The sequence below is a fragment of the Patagioenas fasciata genome, chromosome W (genome assembly GCF_037038585.1).
Source record: "Patagioenas fasciata isolate bPatFas1 chromosome W, bPatFas1.hap1, whole genome shotgun sequence".
NCBI classification, from domain to species: Eukaryota; Metazoa; Chordata; class Aves; order Columbiformes; family Columbidae; genus Patagioenas; species Patagioenas fasciata.
The window spans coordinates 14,341,949-14,354,660 of NC_092559.1; positions in this window are offsets into that span (position 1 = coordinate 14,341,949).

Below are 12,712 nucleotides of genomic sequence, written 5' to 3' on the forward strand. Positions count from 1 at the left end.
ATTTATTCATCGAAGTTTCTAACTCCATTTTGGCTGTCATATTTATTGGATATTGTTTTCCCTTACCGGATCGAAGTCCTGTTTCAGTTCTATCAGTGTAGTGTTTGATTTATCGAAACATTGGCTGTTAATACTAGTGGAAATACAGCATTCAAAATTTCCTTGGAGCTTTCTCACTTGAAGCAAGCAGATCTGCACCATCCAAGCAGCTTCTTGTAGGACATGCAACTAAACAGAATTCTCAGAAAACGTTATTTGAGGTTACAATTACTTAACAAACCTTGACCCAAGAGAGGTATAGGGCTTTCTGTCAAGTACAAGAATTCATATGGTAAAACTTTGTTCCAAATTTGACATTCCATTTGTCTCAAAAAATGGCCTTTCTTTCATTCTCTCCCATGATCTCAAAGACTATCACAGTGAATTTACTAAGAAGTCTTTCACAACAAGTTACCACAGAATAAGTCTGTTAAAAAAAAAAAAATATTTTTTTTTTAGTTTAATTTCCCAGTTTCATTAGAACTGTGGATCTGCTAAGGATGCCTTTAAACTTCACCCTCCAGACTGCTCTATTCAGTATTACAACATCACTGCAGTGGGGGGGACAGAAAACCTCCCTTTCACAGCCCTGAAAGCGGGCAGCCAGGTTTTTCCTTTTTTTTTTTCCTTTCTCTTCTTGCTACGGTTTAGATATGGCGAAGGCCATGCAGCTAGCATAATCACTGGTATGAAGTAGGAGGCTTTGGCAAACTCCTCAGTTACAATGAGCTGAGTTTATCTTGCAGCTTGACACAGGCCTGACATTTATGTTCAAATACAGGCCTGGGATATTTTGCTTTTTTGTTTTACCATTTCATTACAACCATAATACACTTCTTACGCAATTCCAAGTAGCTCAGCAATAGTTACATTCCTTAGCTCCATTTACCTTTAAAAATTTACATATGTCAAAAACCAGCATATTAAACATCAATCCATTATTCCATTTTCCTAAATCCAAATCAGTTCATATTCTAGCAACTTTTAAATACAACCTCTTCCAAATTCACATCTATCATTGCATTTAGTTTTAGTTCCCATACCTCCAACAAACACATAAATTCAATGCGAATCAGAGTTTAACAACTTCAGTTATTTTCTCATCTCAAAATTATTAGATAACAATAAGAGCAATTACTCTAATGTATAAGGATGCATCCTAAGGGGGAGAAAGGTGGTATTTTAGCAATGGAACCGTTTCCCATTTTTTAATTATCTCCCCCAAACAAAATTCTTTTGGTGTTGGAGCGATAAAGGACTCAGCATTCTGATTCAATGTGAATCACGCAAAGCCATTTATTACAGAAACAAGCCTCCTTATATACGCAACTATTCTCTAATCACGCATCCACGCTCCAAGCATGGATTCGCTAAATGAGTATCATGGGCAGTCCACACGCTGGAACCCCACCGATGATAGGTCCGACGACTCACGCCATGCTGAGGCCCTGTTAATGAAGAAACGCCCCTCTTTCTCACAGCAGATTCTGTTCTCAGCTTCTCGAAGTGGCCTTGAGATTCCTTTGGACCTGACTAATTCAACAACATATCTCCATCTAACAAAACCACTCCACAATTCCCCCTTTTTGTTCTTGAATTAGTCAGACCCCTTAAACAGCATGCTGAATCGTCTTTGAAATATACTGCAACATAGAACACGTGATTAACAACATAATTACAATTACATATAATGTAATTAAGATCAAACAAATACCCACTTATTCCAAAACTTATAAGCTATATGTCGGGCTGTAGCATGAGGTACGGCATATGTTTCCAACCATCCAGTGGTTGCTTCCACCATTGTAAGTACATAACGCTTACCTTGACGTGTTTGTGGAAGTGTAATATAATCAATCTGCCAAGCTTCTCCATACTTATACTTTAACCATCGCCCCCCATACCATACAGGCTTTAACCGTTTCGCTTGTTTGATTTCGACGCAAGTTTCACATTCATGAATAACCTGTGAAATAGTGTCCATAGTTAAATCCACCCCTCGATCACGAGCCCATTTGTATGTTGCATCTCTACCTTGATGCCCTGAAGCATCATGGGCCCCCCGAGCTAGGAAAAGTTCACCTTTATGTTGCCAGTCCAAGTCCACCTCAGCTACTTTAATCTTAGCAGCTTGATCCACTTGTTGGTTGTTTAGATGTTCCTCGGTGGCTCGACGTTTAGGTACATGAGCATCTACATGCCGAACTTTCACAGGCAGGCTCTCTAGCTGAGCAGCAATGTCTTGCCACAGTGTGGCAGCCCAAATGGGTTTACCTCTGCGCTGCCAGTTGCTTTTCTTCCATTGCTGTAGCCACCCCCACAAGGCATTTGCTACCATCCGTGAGTCAGTATAAAGTATTGGCCACTTCTCTCGTTCAGCAATGTCCAAAGCCAGCTGGATGGCTTTCACTTCTGCAAACTGACTGGATTCACCTTGTCCTTCAGTGGCTTCTGTAACTTGTCGTGTGGGACTCCACACAGCAGCTTTCCACCTTCGATGTTTTCCTACAAGACGACAGGATCCATCTGTGAACAGTGCATACTGCTTATCAGTCTCTGAAAGCGTATTATACGGTGGTGCTTCTTCAGCACGTTTTACTTCCTCCTCATCTGGAGACATCCCAAAGTCTTTACTTTCTGGCCAGTCTGTAATAACTTCTAATATCCCTGGACGGTTGGGACTTCCAATTCGAGCTCGTTGCGTGATCAGTGCAATCCATTTACTCCACGTAACTTCGGTTGCATGATGTGGAGAGGGAACCGTCCCTTTGAACATCCAGCTCAGCACCGGCAGTCGAGGTGCCAGGAGGAGCTGTGCTTCAGTGCCGATCACTTCTGAAGCAGCTCAAACTCCTTCATATGCTGCTAGTATCTCCTTTTCAGTTGGAGTATAGTTGGCCTCAGATCCTTTGTATCCTCGACTCCAAAAACCTAAGGGTCGACCTCGGGTTTCTCCTGGTGCTTTCTGCCAGAGGCTACAGGTAAGTCCATTATCTCCGGCTGCGGTGTAGAGCACATTTTTAACATCTAGTCCAGTTCGGACTGGTCCAAGGGCCACCGCATGAGTTATCTCACGCTTAATTTGTTCAAAGGCTTGTCGTTGTTCAGGGCCCCACTCGAATTGCTTCTTTTTACGAGTCACTCACAATGTGGCTGTAGTCAGGAATATGCATTCTCCAAAAACCTACAACGCCCAAGAAAGTCTGTGTCTCCTTTTTATGAGTAGGTGGAGACATTGCTGCAATTTTGTTGATCACATCCATTGGGATCTGACGACGGCCATCTTGCCATTTTATTCCTAAAAACTGGATCTCTCGTGCAGGTCCCTTGACCTTGCTCCGTTTTATGGCAAAACCAGCATCCAAAAGAATATGAATTATTCTCTCACCTTTCTCGAAGACTTCTTTCGCTGTGTCGCCCCATACGATGATGTCATCAATATATTGCAAGTGTTCTGGAGCTTCACCTTGCTCCAGCGTGGTCTGGATCAGTCCATGGTAGATGATAGGACTGTGTTTCCACCCCTGGGGCAAGCGATTCCATGTATACTGGATGCCCCTCCAGGTGAAAGCAAACTGCGCCCTGCACTCTGCTGCTACAGGAATAGAGAAAAATGCATTAGCAATGTCAATTGTAGCATACCACTTGGCTGCCTTTGACTCCAGTTCAAATTGCAGTTCTAGCATGTCAGGCACAGCAGCACTCAGTGGTGGTGTAACTTCATTCAGGCCACGACAGTCTACAGTTAGTCTCCACTCGTCACTAGACTTACGCACTGGCCAGATTGGGCTGTTAAAAGGTGAGCGAGTCTTACTGATCACACCCTGGCTTTCCAATTGACGGATCAGCTTCTGGATAGGAATCAAAGAGTCTCGATTGGTGCGATATTGCCGGCGATGCACCGTCGTGGTAGCAATTGGCACCTGCTGATCGTCAACCATCAGCAGTCCTACAACAGAAGGGTCATCTGAAAGACCAGGCAAATCAGACAGCTGTTCAATTTTCTCAGTGTCCACAGCTGCTATACCAAATGCCCACCTATACCCTTTTGGGTCCTTAAAATACCCTCTCCTGAGGTAGTCTATACCAAGGATGCACGGAGCATCTGGACCAGTCACAATGGGATGCTTTTGCCAGTTTTTTCCAGTTAGGCTCATTTCAGCCTCTACAACAGTCAGCTCCTGGGATCCCCCAGTCACTCCAACAATATTGATGGATTGCGTCCCTTTATAATTAGAAGGAATTATTGTGCACTGAGCACCAGTGTCCACTAAAGCTTTGTACTCCTGGGGTTGTGTTGTACCAGGCCATAGTATTTGTACAGTCCAATAAACTCTGTTATCCCTTTCCTCCACCTGGTTGGAGGCAGGGCACCTCTAATTCCTGTTTTGCACAGTCTCTGGGTGTGAATTAGAGGTTCCTTCAAGAGCATCAGAATCTCTTCTGCTCCTTTTGTAAACTGGAGCAGCCACCTTCCTAGGAGTTTTTCCTTTTATCTCACGTACTCGTTCCTGAAGTTCTGAGGTAGGCCTTCCATGCCACTTATTCATGTTTTCTCCCTGCTCATGTAGGAAGAACCACAGTGAACCTCTTTTTGTGGGCTGTCTCTGCCCTCTCTCTCGAGATTGGAAACACCTTCTCCTAACAGCTGAAACATAGGTTTGTGCAGGTCGTGAACGGTACGAGTCTTCTCTGAGCTCTTTGATTTCTTGCAACAGCTTTTCAAACCGGTCATCAGATTTTTCACACAGTTTCTCCACAGCGGATACACAAGCCCGTAGAGAACCAGCAAGGCTGTCCTCAAAGTACCGGAGCTGCTCAATCACTTCATTAATTTCTTGTATACCTCTAGCTGACCAGACCATTCCTGCCAATGACTTAGCATATGCAGGTGGTGCACTTTGTACAAATCTGCGCCACATAGATTTTGTACAATTGATTCTATCTGGGTCTGTCCCCTCTTGGCTGTTTGGTCCTAGATAGATGATCTCTCACACAGCTAATTCTCTCAGGAACTGGATACCTCTCTCCATAGTATTCCATTTCCCTAACTTGGATATACAATCTTCCTTGTAGGGAAATCTGACTTTCATAGCTGCCAGGAGTCGGGTCCAGAGAGTAGCGGCATTAGACTCTCTTGAAATTGCCCTATCAATGGTGGAATCTTTTGACAGAGATCCCAGCTGCCTGGCTTCACCACCTTCTAATTCAATTGTTTCTGCCCCATTGTCCCAGCATCGCAGCAGCCAGGTTAAAATATTCTCGCCTTCACGACGACTAAAGTCTTTTCGCAGATCTCTCAGCTCACCTGGAGAAAAGGACCGAGTGGTGGTCACTTCATCTCCACCCTGTCCTGATGATGATGCCTCTTGGGTTGATGTTGGCCCTGTGCCATCACCTGCTGCACGGGTAGTCTTTCTAGTGACTTTCTTACAACCAGCAACTGATGCTGATATGGGTTCACCATCATTTGATTCATTTTCAGAGTCTGAATGACTGTCACAGTGTTTGCTGTGGTTACAGCAGCAACAGTGCCCAGTGTGTCAAGACGTGGGGGCTGCCTTGTTAGCCTTTGAGGCTGGAGAAGTAACGTTATCTGCAGCGACCTTGGCAGAGGAGCTCTGCGGAGGAGCTGTATCTTCAGCCTGTGAAGCCGCGGCTGGGGGGGCAGTGGCTGCAGCAGCAGCTTTGGCTGTTTTGCCTTTTCTCGAGCGGCTAGGAGTGCTTTTTGCTAAAGCTTCCGAAGACGCACTGCAAATCTCAGGACTAAGAAGAGACGCAAACCTCCTATTGAACCTCATTTCTCTTAACAGTAACACAAACTGACACACATTCAGCAAACCAGATAACACCATCACAGTTCTATCAAAGCTCCAAGGATATTCAAAGTTCTCTAAAACATTTGCAAACTGTCCTAGTGAAATCACAAAAGTATTGTTAGTCAGCCTTTCTAAAGATTCGCTTGACCAATTAGCAAATATAGAGCCATTCTGCTCTTTAATCTCTCCTGGAGGTTTTTCAAGGTAAAGCAAAATCGAGTAGAAATTCATTAGCAGCTGCAGTATAATGAAATAAACCAATGCCAAACCACACAGAATCATCATGACCGCTGTCCAGTTTCTTGTTGTTATATAATGAATACTTCGATTCAGAAAGAAACACCAACACAGATATGGGATCAGCGAGCACAATGTAGAAAATAACTGATACAACTTTTGCCATAACATCTTTAAATCAATGTAATTCACTTTGCCTTAATACCACTAAATAATATCTGAAGCAAACAGACGCGCGAGTATCACAACTCTATGAGTTGGCACCGTGCCAAGAAAATTGAAAGGTATGTCAGAGCAGTAGAAAAGCCAAAAATCTCCAAATTTACCCCTTTCTCTTGCCCCACGTTGGGCGCCAATTATCTGTCGAGGGTTAAGATTGCGGGGTGACAATCAAACCCTGGCAGATGTATTGTTAACCTCCTCTCCCCCCCACTTCCCCCTTTTGCCCCTCCCTCTCCCCCCTTCCCACTCAGGACAGGCGATCGGGAGGGAAAGAAGGACAGAGAGAAGAGAGTTGGAAAAGTTAAAGATGTTTTACTAACGCTACTGATAAGAATAGAGAAAATAATACAAAATATACAAAACCAATCTTGAAAGTCTCAGCAACTGCAGAGCCAGCACCCAAAGTCCTGGATTAGACTCTGTAGCCAACCGGAGCTGGATTCAGTCTCTCACTAGGCGTCAGTTCGCAGGGATGACCAGCAAGGTCCTCTCCTAATGTCAGCCATGAGGAAAAAAAAGGGAAAAAGGCAAAAAGGGACGAGATCCTCGTGATCTCCCACTTTTATATGAAGTATTCACGTGAATGGAATGTTATACACCGTTGGTCAGTCTCTCGGACATCAGTTTCTCGTTGTCCCTCTCGCGAGATGTCCATCCGTGCTTATCAATAAGTTTGCATTCCATTGCTAGGTTTAACCAAAACATGTGTTGGGTTCTCCAGGAAAATGCAGCTAACGTGAAGGCTTTAGCTGACAGGCAAAAATTCACTAAAAGAGAAACTTGTTTTTTAACAAAACCAGGACAATGTCAAACCTTAACTTTACCATGGCAATCTTATTAATGTACTGTTCTAGTTTGCCTAAACCACTTATTAATAGATTCAGAACAATCAAACAAGTTAATACAACACAACCATAATCACAGTATCACAGTATCACAGTATCACAGTATGTTTGGGATTGGAAGGGACCTCAAAAGATCATCTAGTCCAATCGCCCTGCTGGAGCAGGAACGCCTAGGTGAGGTCGCACAGGAATGTCTCCAGGCGGGCTTTGAATGTCTCCAGGGAAGGAGACTCCACAACCTCCCTGGGCAGCCTGTTCCAGTGCTCTGTTACCCTCACTGAGAAGAAGTTCTTTCTCAAATTTAAGTGGAACCGCTTGTGTTCCAGCTTGATCCCATTGCCCCTTGTCCTATCATTGTTTGCCACTGAGAAGAGCCTGGCTCCATCCTCGTGGCACTCACCCTTTATATATTTATAAACATTAATAAGGTCACCCCTCAGTCTCCTCTTCTCCAAACTAAAGAGACCCAACTCCCTCAGCCTTTCTTCATAAGGGAGGTGCTCCACTCCCTTAATCATCTTTGTAGCCCTACGCTGGACCCTCTCCAGCAGTTCCCTGTCCTTCTTGAACTGAGGGGCCCAGAACTGGACACAATATTCCAGATGGGGTCTCAACAGGGTGGAGTAGAGGGGAAGGAGGACCTCTCTCGATCTACTGACCACCCCCCTTGTAATACACCCAAGGATGCCATTAGCCTTCCTGGCCACAAGGGCACAGTGCTGGCTCATGGTCATCCTGTTGTCCACCAGGACCCCCAGGTCCCTTTCCCCTACACTGCTCTCTAATAGGTCATTCCCCAACCTATACTGGAACTTGGGATTGTTCCTGCCCAGATGCAGGACTCTACACTTTCCCTTGTTAAATTCCATCAGGTTATCCCCCGCCCAACTCTCCAGCCTGTCCAGGTCCCGCTGGATGGCAGCACAGCCTTTTGGCGTGTCAGCCACTCCTCCCAGTTTAGTGTCATCAGCAAACTTGCTGATAGTACACTCAATTCCCTCGTCTAAATAATTAATGAATATATTGAATAATATTGGCCCCAGTACTGACCCCTGAGGCACTCCACTAGATACTGGCCTCCAACTGGACTCCGCACCATTGACCACCACTCTCTGGCTTCTCTCTTTAAGCCGGTTTCCAACCCACCTCACTACTCTATTGTCTAGACCACACCTCCTCAATTTAGCTGTGAGGATGCTGTGAGGGACTGTGTCAAAGGCTTTACTGAAGTCAAGGTAGACCACATCCACCGCTCTGCCATCATCCATCCACCTTGTTACATTCTCATAAAAGGCTATGAGGTTGGTCAAGCATGACTTACCCTTGGTAAAGCCATGCTGACTGTCCCTAATCCTAATGTTAAAAGTAGAATATTTGTAACTGCGTGTTTTGTGGATTTTGTAGGAATGTCTCATAATTTTACCTCATTTTTGCATTGACTATTTAAGTATAATATCACCCTTTTGGCTCTCCTGCTGATTGTTCAAATTGCCATTCTCCACAGAAGGTACAGCACCTGCTTGCTAATAGGCTTCTAGACCACCAGGTCTGTGAGCATCTATAACACTGAATTAGGATCCATGGTTTACATCTGAAACAGTCCTCACAACTTATCTCCCTCCTGTCCAGCTGCATCCACTGAATCTTTGTTGTCTTTGTTCAGCCATGGCTTGACCCATTTCGTGGGAATCCACTTCAGTTCTTGGCCTGTAATGACACAAACATAACCTTTTCCCCAGGTTATCAATTGATGTGGCTTTTTCCACTGACTAGTGATTTGACCATAACTAATGTAGGTTCTTTCTGATTTAGCACGGTTTTGGGTCATACTTGCAAAGTATTTCATCACATACAATGGTTTTGACAACTGGTTTTGTGGTGTTTCCCCTACTTTCCCCCCCTTTTTTTTAAAACCAACAAAGAAAGAAAGTTTGGAATCACATACGTGCATTGCATCTTGACTACGTACTCAAAATCACAAATCAAATTTAGAGGTTCCTCCTTAAAAAGCTCTAAGTAATGTAAAGCTGTGCCAAGTTCTGCTAATTGGGTTGAACCTTCAATAGTTTTTACAGAATGATGCCAATCGTTATCTTCACACCAAACTACTACAGCTTTATGAGACTTCCCAGAACCATCAACAAAAACTGTGCAAGTATGTAGGATCAGACCAAATACAAATATGGCCTATGACCTGATGTTAAAGACTTGCAGGTTCTGCAAAAATTTACATTTATGCATGCCAAAAGCCGTGCTGTTAAGAAAATCAGCTAGTGCAATTTACAAAGACATAGATTACAAATAAAAAAAAAATCATAATTATATTTCACAACTGGTACATATATGACAAAAGGATCATGGCCTATTAAGACTTAAATTCATTCCCTGCATTTTCTTGATCAGAGTGACAATTGATATATCAGCCTGTTAGCAATCTCATCATACTGTCTCATACTAGCCACAGGTTGTTTCTATGTTGTAGCTATAAATAGACAAATCTGCAAGTCCAATCGAATGCAGTCAGCCTGTAAGGTTTTCATAAATTTATTCCTCAAAGTTTCTAACTCCATTTTGGCTGTCATCTTTATTGGATATTGTTTTCCCTTACCGGATCGAAGTCCTGTTTCAGATCTATCAGTGTAGTATTTGCTTTATCGAAACATTGGCTGTTAATACTAGTGGAAATACAGCATTTGAAATTTCCTTGGAGATTTCTCACTTGCAGCAAGCAGATCTGCGCCATACAAGCAGCTTCTTGTGGGACATGCAACTAAACAGAGTTCTCAGAAAACGTTATTTGAGCTTACAATTTACTTAACAAATCCTGACCCAAGAGAGGTATAGAGCTTTATGGCAAATACAAGAATTCATGTATTAAAACTTTGTTCCAAATTTGGCATTCTATTGATTTCAAAAAACAGCCTCTCTTTCATTCTCTTCCATGATCTCAAAAACTAGCATGGTGAATTTACTAAGAAGTCTCTTACAACCAGTTACCACAGAATAAGTGTATTAAAAAAAAAAAAAATTTGTTTAATTTCCCAGCTTCATTAGAACTATGGACCCACTGGCAATGCCTTTAAATTTCATCCCTCAGACTCCTTGATGCAGTATTACAGTTCTCTAGCAATAGCATTGCTTGGAGGGAGAATAAAACCTCCCTCTCGCCCCCATCTGGGATGACAAGACATCCAGCCCAGCATGAAAACAGATCGGTTCGAACTCCACATTAAACCAACCTGGCTGCACTCCACACCCAAATCAGTACCAGTCTGACCCAGAGAAGCATTGAGCACTCTGACCTCCAAAAGCTGACCAGTATGAAAAGACTGACTTCAGCAAGGAGGTAAAATTATGAGCTCTTTCCCCAGATGTGCCAAAACCTAGGAACAAGACAGAAGGAAAAAGAAACATCACCAGCAACCCCTGATTCAAAGCTGAGAAAGCAACACAGTGCCACAACAAGGATGGATGACAATACTCCAGGAAAAAAAAAGACAGAGCAGGGGGAATAAAGCCCCCCTTTCTCCACTTAGCAGCGGGCAACCAGGTTTTTCCATTTTTTTTTTCTTCTTTCTCTTCTTGCTGCAGTTCAGATATAGCCAAGGCCACGCAGCTGGCGTAACTGCTGGTACGAAGTGGGAGGCTCTGGCAAACTCCTCGGTTACAATGAGCTGAGTTTTATATACCATTCCAATTAGCTCAACAGTTGTTACATTCCTCAGCCCCATTTACCTTCCACAATTTACAGATGTCAAATACAGTATATTAAACATCAATCCATTATTCCATTTTCCTAGATCCAAATCAGTTCACATTCCAGCAACTTTTAAATACAACTTCATAAAATACCAAGTTCACATCCCTCATAGCATTTAGGTGTTTGTTTGTTTCTTTTTTTTTTTTTTTCAGTGCAAAGCAGAGTTTAACATTTTAAATTATTTTCTGGTCTCAAAATTACTAGATGACAATATAAGCAATTACTCTAATGCGCAAGGATGCATCCTAAGGGGGAGCAATTTGGAATTTCAGCAGTGACATTTTAGCAGTGGAACGGGTTCCCATTTTGTAATTATCTCCCCAAACAAAATTTGTTTGGTACCAAATACAAATATGCAAATTAAAATACTGAGCTCAGATATGAAAACCAAATACCAAGTTCAAATATGCAGGTGGATCACAGTTACACTAATTTAAGACAATCTCTCAATTTTTGCATTGCACCTTTGAACTGCTTACTGCTCAGCCAGGTGGAGGCACCACTGGGTCTCCCTGACAAAACAGGTCAGTGCGCGCTGGAGCCCCATCGGCACCTGCACCCCCGCTGCCGCAGCAAGCTGGATCGGGCAAGGCTTTTATTAGTGTCTCATCTGGTGCGCTACAACTGTTATCCCAAAATCAGGATTCTTTACTTGGTGTGCATACAAAAGAGCCAAATCCAGCACATTGAGATGAGACAGAGCCTATCACAGAGTTGCGCAAGTCTGGATACCGAAATAAAGCTAGCGTGCTAGAAAGAGAAATAACAGCTACTACACTCAAAATTTTACCATCACATTCACGCAGTAATGAACTAAATGACTCACGATCTTCTGTATTATCACAAAACGCACTTTTTGAGTCCATGGATTCTCATGATTTAACAGACTGTGAACTTATAGTACAATATAACAAAGACCTACTAAAATTGCAACATGCTTAAACAGATACCCACAAAGAAAACAGGTTAATAAGGAAAGCATCTTGCAGACTTTAACAAGTTTTCTGACCTGTGTGTTATCAGTTAAGTCTCTCTCAGCTTGTTGAAGTTCAAATCGCCCTGCCTGTAAAACTGTCTGAAAAGATTTAATGATTTATTGTCAGAGTGCTTTCCTATGTTTTAAAACACCTCCCAATACTGATTTCTTAGGAACACAACTGAAAACGATCATTCCTGATCCCATCTTGCAAGTAAAAACCTTGAGAAGAGGAGTGAGGGGGGAAGCAGAGGGCTGCTTGCAGCATGAGTGGGAAAAGCGGGGAGAAGGTTTTGTGGCGCACTTAAAAACAACTAGTAAAACAATTAACTCACATTCCTGACAAGCTGCTTGATTTTCAGAGAGGCAATACACAGGAGCACATAATATGTACTGTAAAACTCGCAAATAACATGCTGATAGCAAACATTAGCATTCTCTACTGCTAATTTCAACACCAGTGCTTCCTTAACTTCTAAGTTTTCAACCTGCTTATTGATGGTCTCTTGAAGATGGTCAATAAATTGCATGTAATTCTCATTGGGACCCTGATTAATAGTTGGAAATGATTTGGCTGCTTTGTTGGTTTCAGGCATCTTTATCATAGCTTAATAAGCAAGGTCTGCTGACTGCCTCAGGATTTCAGAAACTAATCACACCTGTAATTGCGGTGCGCCAATTAGTGTCTCTTCCAAGAGCTGGGGGATACCCGCCGCTTTCAACGGATCCCCATCTTTCTGACCTAAATGATCTATAGCTGTTACATTGCATAGGTCTAATTTTGCTTGAGTCTTTCATGGTTTTTATCTGATCA